Raw genomic sequence first — 14050 nt, 5'->3', positions numbered from 1 at the left:
TAATCAAAATTAATATTTAAGGCTTATTTAATGATAATAACTTCAATGATTCTTTTAAAAAAAGATTATTTGGTATACGAGATTGTTGGCAAGGGCGTGGGTCTTGTCCCGCTTGCGTACTTGCAATTATGAAAGAAAAAGGAAAGAGTAAAGTACTTATTGTATGATTATCTGTTGCTTAAGGCAATCCAAGAGATATTTGTTTATTTGTTTGTTGCTTGAAGCAACCCAAGAGATGTTTGTTTGTTGCTTGAGACAACCTAAGAGATATTGTTTGCTTATTTGTTGCTTAAATGCAACCCAAGAGATAATATTTATTTATCTGTTGCTTAAAGCAACCCAAGAGCTTCTGTAGGGAAACTAGGATACCTACAGCAATTTTTCGTTCCCAAGAGTATATTTCCTGTGAGTAGAAAGCAGAGGCTGTCTCAATAGAGCTGCTAATAATTATATGCGCATTTATTTGAACGAAAAATCGTATTCGGGAAAAGTGAACTCGTGACCGAATAAATGTCGGGAATGTAGGTGCTAACCGACACATGAGCTCATGGCCTGCACTAGGACTAGACATTCATCATATGCACCTATGTGACATTGTTTGGGTGTGTATATTGTAATTGGTTTGCCTAAGTAAATAATTCTATTTAATTGCTAATTGCTATACTTGATGTAATTGCTCTTGATTGTGTTTGAACCTCATCACCTGTGTTTGTAACTGATTGTTTGGATTGTGGTGATTGGGTGTTGATTGAGTTGTTTAGGCCTGAGGCCATGACTAGTGCGTTTGAGGTCTAGTTCTGTATAAACTATCTGACTGATTCAGCATAGACTTAATGAACCTATGCTTGGAGCAGGATGATCATTTATACCGCGTAGGTAACTTCTTTTATGTTTTGGTCTAGTAAAGTATGAAAAATCAAACTGGTTCAGCATAGACTTAATGAACCTATGCTTGGAACAGGTTGGTCATTCATACAGTTTAGGAAACTTTTAAGAGTTTTATAAAGAAAATATGGGTCTTGGATTTTGAATAATTAACTAATGCTTTTAAAGAAGGTTAAATTTCTTTTAGATGTCTCGGAATGAAATTAACTATTTGCGCTTTATTCTTTACTTTCACGGCATTCTCGACCTCTACTGAGAACATGTGGTTTGGTTCTCACCCCCAAATTTTCCACCCTTTCAGTGACACAGGTTTCATAGAGTCCCCTCGCCATTATCCCTTGATATTTTATTTTAACAGATGGGTAGGTATTGTAATTGGGTTTATATGGCTTATTATGTATAAGAATTACTATTAATAACACTTATGTGATTGTTATTATTATTTGCAATGTTTATCCTTGATACATGTCTTTAATAAATAAAAACAAAATTTTCTGGAATTTTCTTAAAACTGAAACGCGAACTCGATACAAAGGCTCGATAATTAAGTAGTTAATACTAAAGAAGGTTACGTAATGTTCTTTCTAGTGGAAATACCCTGACTTAAGCAAGGTATTTTGCTGGACGGGATGTTACAATATGGTATCAGAGCTGTCTTTCCTACAGAGCCTTGGGAATGGACTGGCTATGCTTCATTGCATACTCTGAGTGTCTGTCATGCCTTAAGACTTGTCTTGGTGACGAGAGTTTTTGTTTTATATGCATGACTGTCTGATGATTAATGCTATTACTTTACCATTGCATAACTCATGGTATCAAGTTTGGCCAACTTAATACTAATGATTTATGTATATGGAACACTAATGGGTTATCATAGACGAAATAGAAATGATAGGTTAACGAGAATTACGAGGTTTTGGGAACGTTAGAAACTAAATTCCATAGATTAGTTATGTTTCGACGTATGCTTGATAAACCACTATTTTATGGTTTATCTTGTGCTCAATTGAGTGGATTTCATCAACTCTTTACCCACTTATTCATATTATTTGCATGGTTTTACATTTGCCTTCCTAATTATGTGCTTTGATTGAAAACATGTTTCTTTGGACTTATATTTGCTAATATTAATCCTCTCTTTTTACCATTAGATGCCTTGATATGTGTGTTAAGTGATTTTAGAGATTACAGGGCAGGAATGGCTCAGAGGATGAAAAGGAAGCATGCAAAAGTGGAAGGAATACAAGAAGTTGGAGAAATTGCTAAGCTGTCCAGCCTGACCTCTTTGCACTCAAACGGCTAAAACTTTAGATACATAGGTCCAAACGACGCGGTTCCAATTGCGTTAGAAAGCTAACGTCCGGGGCTTCGATTTGATATATAATATGCTATAGTTCCCCTGACGCTAGGCGACACGACCGCGTGATCCATGCGGCCGCGTTGCATTGACGGAAATCCAGCGTGGCAAAATTCGAAACCAGCGAATTCTGGACTGTTTTTGACCCAGTTTGCGGCCCAGAAAACACAGATTAGAGGCTATAAAGTGGGGAAATATATCCATTCATGAACAGGCTCACACATTCACAATTTTAGGAGTAGATGTAGTTTTTAGATAGAGAGGTTCTCTCCTCTCTCTTAGGATTAGGATTTAGGATTTCTCTTAGTTTTAGGAGTGACTCTCAATCCCAGGTTCCATGTTCTTTTACTTTATATTTATCTCTTACCTTCAGATACTTTAATGCTTATATTAGTTATGTTGCCTATTTGGCTTATGCTACATTCATGTTATGATTTTCTTAATTAATATTATTTGAGGTATTTCAGATTTAAGATTGTTTTGCTTTTAATTTAATTTAGATATTTCCCTTTTGGCTTTGGTTAAATAATTGGTGACTCTTGAGTTATCAAACTCATTGTTGATTGAGAATTGGAATTCTTCAAGAATTAATTTATCCACTTAACTTACCTTCATAGTTAGAGGTTAATAAAGTGGGAAAAAAATCCAATTCTCATTACAATTGATAAGGATAACTGGGATAGGACCTCTAGTCTTCATACCTTGCCAAGAGTTTATTTTATTATTACTATTTTATTTTATTCTTTTTGTGCAACATACTGCTTCCTTACTTCCAAAACCCCCAATTTACAATCTTCATAACCAATAATAAGAACATACCTATCTGTAATTCCTTGAGAAGACGACCCGAGGTTTGAATACTTCGGTTATCAATTTATTTAGGGGTTTGTTACTTGTGACAACCAAAAATGTTTGTATGAAAGGACTTTTGATGGTTTAGAAACTATACTTGCAACGAGGATTTATCCGCAAATTTCTAGACCACGCAAAAGTTCTCTCTTCAAAATGGCGCCGTTGCCGGGGAATTGCAAATGTGTGCCTTATTATTGGTTATTGTAAATATTTGCTTTTTGCTTGTTTATTTTTGTTTTTATTTTTGTTTTTATTTTTGCTTTTTCGTAAATTAAGAGGTTATTGGATATTATTTTAAAAATTTTTATCTTATCTTATCTTATTTCAAAAATCAAATTTCAAAAATTCAAATTTAAAAATTTTTCAAAATTCAAATTTAAAAATTTAATTTTCAAATTTAAAATTTAAATAACCTTTTAATTTAAATTTATTCTTATTTTTGTTTTTAATTTTTTATTTACTACTATGAACTCTCACCCCTTTGGCTATAAGTCTGGTTACAATAATGTTGCAGGAAGAAGAAATTACAATGAGAACAGGCATCAAGGTTAGAACAATCAAAGATGGGAGGAGCCACAAGGATTTGATCAATCCTCATGGCAACAACCACCTCCAATGGACTATCAACAACCACCGCCATATGCCTATGAACACTTTCCTCAACATAACTTTGGACCACCAAACTCACAAGCCCCTTTCCGCCATTCACCTCCATATGACCCTAACCCTCAACCACCATACCAACCACCTTATGAGCCATATGAACCATATATAGAACCACCCCAATTCCAATCCAATCACTCCCAACCACCACCACTTTCTTTTGTATCATGTCCAAGTCCGGTAACCCGAGAAACAGAGGTTCGCCTAAGGGAAACAGTAATTAAATTTCAGGCAACCGTTCAACAACTGGAGCAAGTATTAATTCAATGGGCTTCTAGACGCTCAAATATACAAGGGTCAACCACAGCCCCATGTGGACAATTTCATGAAGGGCGTAGCATGAAGGAGATACTAGAGGCTCCAGTGGACTAGACAGAGCATGAATTCATACTAGACCAAGTAGAAGAAGCTGTCATCATTCAAGAAGAAGAGTTGGTTGAAGACTTAGGAGATGCAGAACCTCCATGGGAAAGTCCAATCATAGAACCCCCTTCCAAGACGGTTGAAATTGATGCTGAGGAGGGTGTACAACCTCCAAAGCATATCATAGTTGAAGACTTGGAAGAGGTTAATCAAGAGATGGAGATTCAAGAAGAAGAAGCACAACCTCCCATGCCCTTGGAAAGCAATGAAGAGGAGATTGAATTGAAAGAGAGCTACCAAGAGGAAGAGGTTGAAATTGAAGAAGCTTGCAAAGAAGTGGTAGTTATCAGAAAAGAGCACAAGGGAGTGGAGCTTGCAATTTCATTAAAAATACCTCCCCCTAAGTTGCCATCATCCTTCACAACATTCAAGTGGGTAAAATTCATATCCCATAGCTTTCTAATCCCACTTGAATATGGGCTACTGGAGACGGATGGTCAACTTAGAGCTCTTTGTGGCATCAAGAGTAAGAGGAATGTGGCCAGTGATAAGAATTATCAAGCAAGGTTCATCATGGTTGGAAGCTTTAAGTTTAAACGCAAAGGTTGGTGTAAAGCTCAACTGAATGGGTCTAGGAAGCTGTTTGGTAGCTGCAGTGAGAATTTAAATTACTTATCACCCAATTGGAAAAAAACAGATCCCGACAAAAATGGGTGTAAAAGCAAGGTTTGGGATCCTGGAATCTGTTCTAACATCCAACACCTCGGGAGCCTAAAAATCTTTTTGAAGCTGCTCAAGGGTTTTACATGCCTAGTTTGGGACCCCGGAGGTTACTGGAATCACAAACACTGGTGGAGATTCCTGGATGAGTTTAAGCACAAGCTACCATAATAGAAGAGCTCACCAAACGTCCAACTTAAGCACTTTAACTAAAAGTGCTAGGTGGGAGACAACCCACCATGGTATGATCGTCCTTTTTCATTTTTATTTAGTTTTATTTGTTTTTGAATTTTATTTTATTTTGTTATATTGAACCTGGAGTTTTGTATCACATTCATATTAACACTGCATTCTACATTTTTCAGATTAAAAAAAAAAAATTTCGCTACGCGACGCGATCCCATCAGCGACGCATCCGCGTCGCAAGGGGAGTGAAGAAAAAAAATAAATGAACAGAGAGTCACGCAGGAGCAGCGCTGGAGGCGTGCCAATGGCACAAATTACCCCACGCAACCACGTCATATGGGAATAATGGCCTCCCACGCGATCGCGTCAACCACGCGGCCGCGTGACCTGAAATCGGCGTAAAAAGGGTGCATGGCCGAAAGTTGAGCTGGAATTGGGCTGGACCCGTGCTAGTAGCACAAGCCCTGCCACGCGACGCGTCACCCATGCGTCCGCGTCATATTGGAAATAAGGCCATCCGCGCGATCGCGTCGACCACGCGACGGCATCACCCTGAATTTTGGCAATACTGAGTTTTGAACAGAGAGTTGTGCGACCGCGAGGCTGCACTCGCGCCACTAGCACAAATCAAGTCACGCGTCCGCGTGCCCCACGCGTCCGCGTCACCCAACCTTATCGCGTACCACGCAACCACGTCACCCACGCGACCGCGTCGCCAGCGTCGCACAACCTATCCAGATTAGTGCCAATTTTCTTATCTTCTCTTTTCTAATCCTAATTTCTTCCTTCTCTTTCCTTTCTCACTTTCTTTTTCTTCTTCTCATCCTTTTTCCCACTCATTTTATTTTATTTTATTTATTTTCATACTTTCATTCATTGCAGATTTTTATTTTTCTAAATTTATTATTTTACCATTGGTGTTCAAATGTTCTTATTCAACTGTTATTTCTTTTCTGGTATTATCTTGGTGCTTATGACTTGTTTTATTCTGGTTAGGTAATATTATTTAAATCAATGCCAATCTTTTATACCTGTATTACTTTTGTATTGATTTTTAATTTATATTATCTTTCCTTCCTCACTCTCTTCCCCATTGTTGCATATTCTGCACCACTGGTATGCCATGGCTTCTATTGTTTTCTCACTTACATGTTGTAGCTACCATGTAAATGAGACCCTTATCATTTTGGCATTAACCCACCAATACTTAATTTATTTTCTATCTTTATTTTTGGGTTACTTTTTCTTTTCCCTCTTCTTTCAGGATGGCCACCCAGAAGGGAAGCGGAAAACGTTTACATGGGGAGACAAGACAAGTCCATATGCACAATCCTTGAAGAAGAGCGTCAGTTGGAACAACCCGTCCACCTACACATCTCAGCATGCACCGAGGACGGTGCAATCTTTAAGTGTGGGGAGGTCGATACCGATCTCCGTGGGTTAGTACATCCCTGTCTCAACACCAATGTTTTAATTTTCTTCGTTAAATTAGTTGTTGCATTTGCATATTTATTTGATTTTATGCATTTAGTTACTACTTGGTTGAAGTAATATTTTCTTTTTCAAGAAATTTTTATAATATTTCACTAATTTAAATTGAAAAAAAATTTTTTATGTTAAACTTGTTTGGAAGTTGTATTTGGAACATGTTTTTTGAGCTAAAGAACACACAACCTGTGAGATTTTGAGCTTATTTACATGGTTACATTATTTAACCATAAATATTTTATTCCTGTGTGTTCCCTTCTCTATGATTGTAATCTTTACTTTGTTCCATTCTATATGTCCAATATTTAGTGTATTTACATGCTTGCATATGATTGAGGCCATTGTTTGATTTTAGTTCACTTATCCCAAAATTAGCCTACCTTTTACATCACCCTTGTTAGCCCCCTTGAGCTTTTAAATCCCTTCTGTTTTATAACCACATTACTAGCCTTAAGCAGAAAAACAATTAAATATCCCAATTGAATCTTTGGGTAGCTTAAGATAGAGTGTTAATTAAGTATGGGGAAACTGTGGGAACATGGGTTAATAAAGGAAAAGTATAATGTTTCTAATTTATTTGAATATCAGGAATTTGGGAACCTACTCATGAAAAACCAAAATAGAAAAATAATAGAAAATCCATGTGCATTGATAAGTTATGTTTGTTTCCATACAAAAAAAAGAGAAAAATCCAAAAATACTCAATAAATAAGTAAATAAGGGGACAAAATTACCCCAATATTAAGTTTAATAAAATATCAATGCACATGTGATAAAAATTAAAGAAAAATTTGGTACATGAGTATGGGAATTATACAGAAGTGAGAATTATGGGTAGCTAGGCATGAATTTAAAAGTATATAGAGTATATGTATATTAGGTGAGAGCTTAGGTTAATTAAAGATTCAATTTATAAAGCTCACTTAGCCATATATATACCTTTACCCTTACCTTAGCCCCATTACAACCTTGAAAAAGACCTCATGATGTTTGCATTGGTATATTAAATTTTGTTGATTGGTTAGATGAATAACAAAGTTTAGAAAGCATGACTAGAGAAGAGTAGAGTGAATTACCCTATACACTTGAGAGATTAGAGTGATATACACTTCCAGTGAGGGTTCAACGCTTAAATTCTATGTTCCTTGCTTTCATGAGCTGTCTTCTTACAAGTTCACTTGCTTTTTATTGTATGATTTGAATTAGTGAAAATTGGTTTGTATTTGTCTTGAAGAGCTTATTTACTTTTTAACCAAGTAGGTAGAATCATTTCACATTTAGTTGCATTCATATAGATAGGATTGCATTTCATACATTCTATCATTCCTCTTCACCTTTATAGCTTCTCTTGAGTTTAGCATGAAGACATGCTAGTGTTTAAGTGTGGGGAGGTTGATAAACCACTATTTTATGATTTATCTTGTGCTCAATTGAGTGGATTTCATCAACTCTTTACCCACTTATTCATATTATTTGCATGGTTTTACATTTGCCTTCCTAATTATGTGCTTTGATTGAAAGCATGTTTCTTTGGACTTATATTTGCTAATATTAATCCTCTTTTATTACCATTAGATGCCTTGATATGTGTGTTAAGTGATTTCAGAGATTACAGGACAGGAATGGCTCAGAGGATGAAAAGGAAGCATGCAAAAGTGGAAGGAATACAAGAAGTTGGAGAAATTGCTAAGCTGTCCAGCCTGACCTCTTCGCACTCAAACGGCTATAACTTTAGATACAAAGGTCCAAACGACGCGGTTCTAGTTGCGTTTGAAAGCTAACGTCTGGGGCTTCAATTTGATATATAATATGTTATAGTTCCTCTGACGCTAAGCGACGTGACTACGTGATCCATGCGGCCGCGTCGCAGTGACAGAAATCTAGCGTGACAAAATTCGAAACCAGCGAATTCTGGACTGTTTTTGACCCAGTTTGCGGCCCAGAAAACATAGATTAGAGGCTATAAAGTGGGGGAATACATCCATTCATGAGCAGGCTCACACATTCACAATTTTAGGAGTAGATGTAGTTTTTAGAGAGAGAGGTTCTCTCCTCTCTCTTAGGATTAGGATTTAGGATTTCTCTTAGTTTTAGGAGTGACTCTCAATCCCAAGTTCAATGTTCTTTTACTTTATATTTATCTCTTACCTTCAGATACTTTAATGCTTATATTAGTTATGTTGCCTATTTGGCTTATGCTACATTTATGTTATGATTTTCTTAATTAATATTATTTGAGGTATTTCAGATTTAAGATTGTTTTGCTTTTAATTTAATTTAGATATTTCCCTTTTGGCTTTGGTTAAATAATTGGTGACTCTTGAGTTATCAAACTCATTGTTGATTGAGAATTGGAATTCTTCAAGAATTAATTCATCCACTTAACTTACCTTCATAGTTAGAGGTTAATAAAGTGGGAGAAAAATCCAATTCTCATTACAATTGATAAGGATAACTGGGATAGGACCTCCAGTCTTCATACCTTGCCAAGAGTTTATTTTATTATTACTATTTTATTTTATTCTTTTTGTGCAACATACTGCTTCCTTACTTCCAAAACCCCCAATTTACAATCTTCATAACCAATAATAAGAACATACCTCCCTGTAATTCCTTGAGAAGATGACCCAAGGTTTGAATACTTCGGTTATCAATTTATTTAGGGATTTGTTACTTGTGACAACCAAAAATGTTTGTATGAAAGGACTTTTGAAGGTTTAGAAACTATACTTGCAACGAGGATTTATCCGCAAATTTCTAGACCACGCAAAAGCGTTTCTGTGATTTCAGGTATTTTCTGGCTGAAATTGAGGGACTTGAGCAAAAATCAGATTCAGAGGTTGAAGAAGGACTGCTGATGCTATTGGATTCTAACCTCCCTGCACTCAAAGTGGATTTTCTGGAGCTACAGAACTCAAAATAGCGCGCTTCCAATTGCGTTGGAAAGTAGACATCCAGGGCTTTCCAGAAATATATAACAGTCCATACTTTGGCCGAGTTTAGACGACGTAAAAGGGTGTTGAACGCCAGTTCTACGCTGCTGTCTGGAGTTAAACGCCAGAAACACGTCACAAACCAGAGTTGAACGCCAGAAATACATTACAACCTGGTGTTTAACTCCAGAAAGAGCCTCTGCACGTGTAACATTCAAGCTCAGCCCAAGCACACACCAAGTGGGCCCCGGAAGTGGATTTATGCATCAATTACTTACTTCTGTAAACCCTAGTAACTAGTTTAGTATAAATAGGACTGTTTACTATTGTATTAGACATCTTGGGATGTCTGGTTCTTAGATCATGGAGGCTGGCCATTCAGCCATGCCTGAACCTTTCACTTATGTATTTTTAACGGTAGAGTTTCTACACTCCATAGATTAAGGTGTGGAGCTCTGCTGTTCCTCAAGGATTAATGCAAAGTACTACTGCTTTTCTATTCAATTCAACTTATTCCGCTTCTAAGATATTCATTCACACTTCAACCTGAATGTGATGAACGTGACAATCATCATCATTCCCTATGAACGCATGCCCGACAACCACTTCCGTTCTACCTTAGATTGAATGAGTATCTCTTGGATCTCTTAATCAGAATCTTCGTGGTATAAGCTAGATTGATGGCGGCATTCATGAGAGTCCGGAAAGTCTAAACCTTGTCTGTGGTATTCTGAGTAGGACTCTGGGATTGAATGATTGTGACGAACTTCAAACTCGCGAGTGCTGGGCGTAGTGACAAACGCAAAAGGAGGGTGAATCCTATTGCAGCATGATCGAGAACCTCAGATGATTAGCCGTGCTGTGACAGAGCATTTGGACCATTTTCACAAGAGGATAGGATGCAGCCATTAACAAGGGTGATGCCTCCGGACGATTAGCCATGCAGTGACAACGCATCGGACCATTTTCCAGAGAGGATTAAAAGTAGCCATTGACAACGGTGATGTCCTTACATAAAGCCAGCCATGGAAAGGAGTAAGACTGATTGGATGAAGACAGCGGGAAAGTAGAGATTCAGAGGAATGAAAGCATCTCTATACGCTTATCTGAAATTCTCACAAATGAATTACATAAGTGCTTCTATCCTTATTTTCTATCTATTTATTATTTATGTTCAAAAACTCCATAACTATTTTATATCCGCCTGACTGAGATTTACAAGGTGACCATAGCTTGCTTCATACCAACAATCTCCGTCAGATCGACCCTTAGTCACGTAAGGTTTATTACTTGGACGACCCAGTGCACTTGCTGGTTAGTTGTATCGAAGTTGTGAATAAAAAATGATTTATTAAGACGTGCGTACAGAGTTTCTGGCGCCGTTGCCTGAGATCACAATTTCTTGCACCAAGTTTTTGGCGCCGTTGCCGGGGATTGTTCGAGTTTGGACAACTGACGGTTCATCTTGTTGCTCAGATTAGGTAATTTTTTTTTGTTTTATTTTCAAATTTTTTTTAAAAAAAAATCTTTCAAAAATTTCTCCTTTGTTTTCGAAAAAAATTTTTAAATATAAATGTTTTCAAAAATATATTTTTTTTTTTCAGAATTTTTAAGAATGAATTCTAGTGTTTCATAAAGTATGTTGAAGCATGGCTGGCTATAAAGCCATGTCTAAATTCTTTTGGACTGAGGTTTTGGCCTAAAATTGAATGAATTACTCGCGTATTCATGCTAAAGCTTGACTGGCTATGAAGCCCTGTCTAACCCTCGGATTGGAGCTTTAGAATAAGAGTGCAAGATTCCTGGAATTCATATTAAAAATTTTGGAATCCTTATTTTTCTTTTTCAAAATGATTTTCGAAAAAATTAAAAGAAAATACAAAAAAAATCATAAAATCAAAAAAATCAAAAATATTTTGTGTTTCTTATTTGAGTCTTGAGTCAGATTTAATGTTTGGTGTCAATTGCATGTTCATCTTGCATTTTTTGAAAAATTCATGCATTCATGGTGTTCTTCATGATCTTCAAGTTGTTCTTGGTAAGTCTTCTTGTTTGATCTTGATGTTTTCTTGTTTTGCATCTTTTCTTCTTTTACATGTGCATTTTTGCATTCATAGTGTCTAAACATGAAAGATTTCTAAGTTTGGTGTCTTGCATGTTTTCTTTGCATATAAAAATTTTCAAAAATAAGTCTTGATATTCATCATGACATTCAAAGTGTTCTTGGTGTTCATCTTGACATTCATAGTGTTCTTGCATGCATTCATTGCTTTGATCCAAAATTTTCATGCATTGCATCATTTTCATGTTCTTCTCTCTCAGCATTAAAAATTCAAAAATAAAAAAAATATCTTTCCCTCTTTTCTCTCATAAAATTCGAAAATTTGAGTTGACTTTTTCAAAAATTTTTAAAATCTATTTGTTTCTTATGAGTCAAATCAAATTTTCAATTTAAAAATCTTATCTTTTTCAAAATCTTTTTCAAAAATCAAATCTTTTTCATTTTTCTTAGTTATTTTCGAAAATTTTAAAAAAATATTTTTCAAAAATCTTTTTCTTATCTTTATCTCCTAATTTTCGAAAATAACATCATCAATTAATGTTTTGATTCAAAAATTTCAAGTTTGTTACTTGCTTGTTAAGAAAGATTCAAACTTTAAGTTCTAGAATCATATCTTGTGATTTCTTGTGAATCAAGTCATTAATTGTGATTTTAAAAATCAAATCTTTTTCAAAACTAATTTCAATCATATCTTTTCAAAAATATCTTCTTATCTTATCTTTTTCAAAATTTGATTTTAAAATATCCTTTCTAACTTCTTATCTTCTTATCTTTTCAAAATTGATTTTCAAATTTATTTCAACTAACTAACTAACTTTTTGTTTGTTTCTTATCTTTTTCAAAACTACCTAACTAACTACCTCTCTCTCTAATTTTCGAAAATATCTTCCCTCTTTTTCAAAAATTCTTTTTAATTAACTAATTATTTTAATTTTTTATTTTAATTTTCGAAAATTACTAACCTTTTTCAAAAACTATTTTCGAAAATCACTAACTCTTTTTCAAAAATAATTTTCAAAAATTCTCCTTATCTTTCATCTCCTTCTATTTAATTATTCATTTACTAACACTTCATCTCACCCAAATTCGAACCCCCTCTTCCATCTGTGTTCGAATTTTCTCTTCTTCTTTTCTTCTACTCACACAAGGACCTCTATACTGTGGTAAAAAGGACCCCTATTATTATTATTTTTCTGTCCTTCTTTTTCATATGAGCAGGAGCAAGGACAAGAACATTCTTGTTGAAGCAGATCCAGAACCTGAAAGGACTCTGAAGAGGAAACTAAGAGAAGCTAAATTACAACAATCCAGCAAGCACCTTTCAGAAATTTTCTAACAAGAAGGGGAGATGGCAGCCGAAAATAATAATAATGCAAGGAGGATGCTTGGTGACTTTACTGCACCTAATTCCAATTTACATGGAAGAAGCATCTCCATTCCTGCCATTGGAGCAAACAATTTTGAGCTGAAACCTCAATTAGTTTCTCTGATGTAGCAGAACTGCAAGTTTCATGGACTTCCATCTGAAGATCCTTTTCAGTTCTTAACTGAATTCTTGCAGATATGTGATATTGTTAAGACTAATGGAGTAGATCCTGAAGTCTACAGGCTCATGCTTTTCCCTTTTGCTGTAAGAGACAGAGCTAGAGTATGGTTGGACTCTCAACCTAAGGATAGCCTGAACTCTTGGGATAAACTAGTCAAGGCTTTCTTAGCCAAGTTCTTTCCTCCACAAAAGATGAGTAAGCTTAGAGTGGATGTTCAGACCTTCAGACAGAAAGAAGGTGAATCCCTCTATGAAGCTTGGGAGAGATACAAAGGACTGACCAAAAAGTGTCCTTCTGACATGCTTTCAGAATGGACCATCTTGGATATATTCTATGATGGTCTATCTGAATTGGCTAAAATGTCATTAGATACTTCTGCAGGTGGATCCATTCACCTAAAGAAAACGCCTTCTGAAGCTCAAAAACTCATTGACATGGTTGCTAATAACCAGTTCATGTACACTTCTGAAAGGAATCCTGTGAATAATGGGACGCCTATGAAGAAGGGAGTTCTTAAAATTGATACTCTGAATGCTATATTGGCTCAGAATAAAATATTGACTCAGTAAGTCAATATGATTTCTCGGAGTCTGAATGGAATGCAAGCTGCATCCAACAGTACTCAAGAGGCATCTTCTGAAGAAGAAGCTTATGATCCTGAAAACCCTGCAATAGCAGAGGTGAATTACATGGGTGAACCTTATGGAAACACCTATAACCCCTCGTGGAGAAATCACCCAAATCTCTCATGGAAGGATCAACAAAGGCCTCAACAAGGCTTTAATAATGGTGGAAGAAATAGGTTTAACAATAGTAAACCTTTTCCATCATCCACTCAGCAACAGACAGAGAACTCTGAACAAAATACCTCTAATTTAGCAAACTTAGTCTCTGATCTATCTAAGGCCACTGTGAGTTTCATGAATGAAACAAGGTCATCCATTAGAAATTTGGAGGCACAAGTGGGCCAGCTGAGTAAAAGGATCACTGAAAT

The 14050-nt window shown here is 35.9% G+C and overlaps 1 non-coding gene across 1 annotated transcript; it reads right to left on the bottom strand.

Moving 5' to 3' along the window:
* Positions 1-13253: 13253 nt before the first annotated feature.
* LOC112760276 (small nucleolar RNA R71) lies at positions 13254-13361 on the bottom strand. Its single transcript, XR_003180725.1, has one exon. It is a non-coding gene; the product is annotated as a small nucleolar RNA R71 (small nucleolar RNA).
* Positions 13362-14050: the final 689 nt, after the last annotated feature.

This window comes from Arachis hypogaea, chromosome 16 (assembly GCF_003086295.3).
Source record: "Arachis hypogaea cultivar Tifrunner chromosome 16, arahy.Tifrunner.gnm2.J5K5, whole genome shotgun sequence".
NCBI classification, from domain to species: Eukaryota; Viridiplantae; Streptophyta; class Magnoliopsida; order Fabales; family Fabaceae; genus Arachis; species Arachis hypogaea.
The sequence above is the reverse complement of the archived record's forward strand: the minus strand, read 5'-3'. Positions and strand labels throughout refer to the sequence as shown.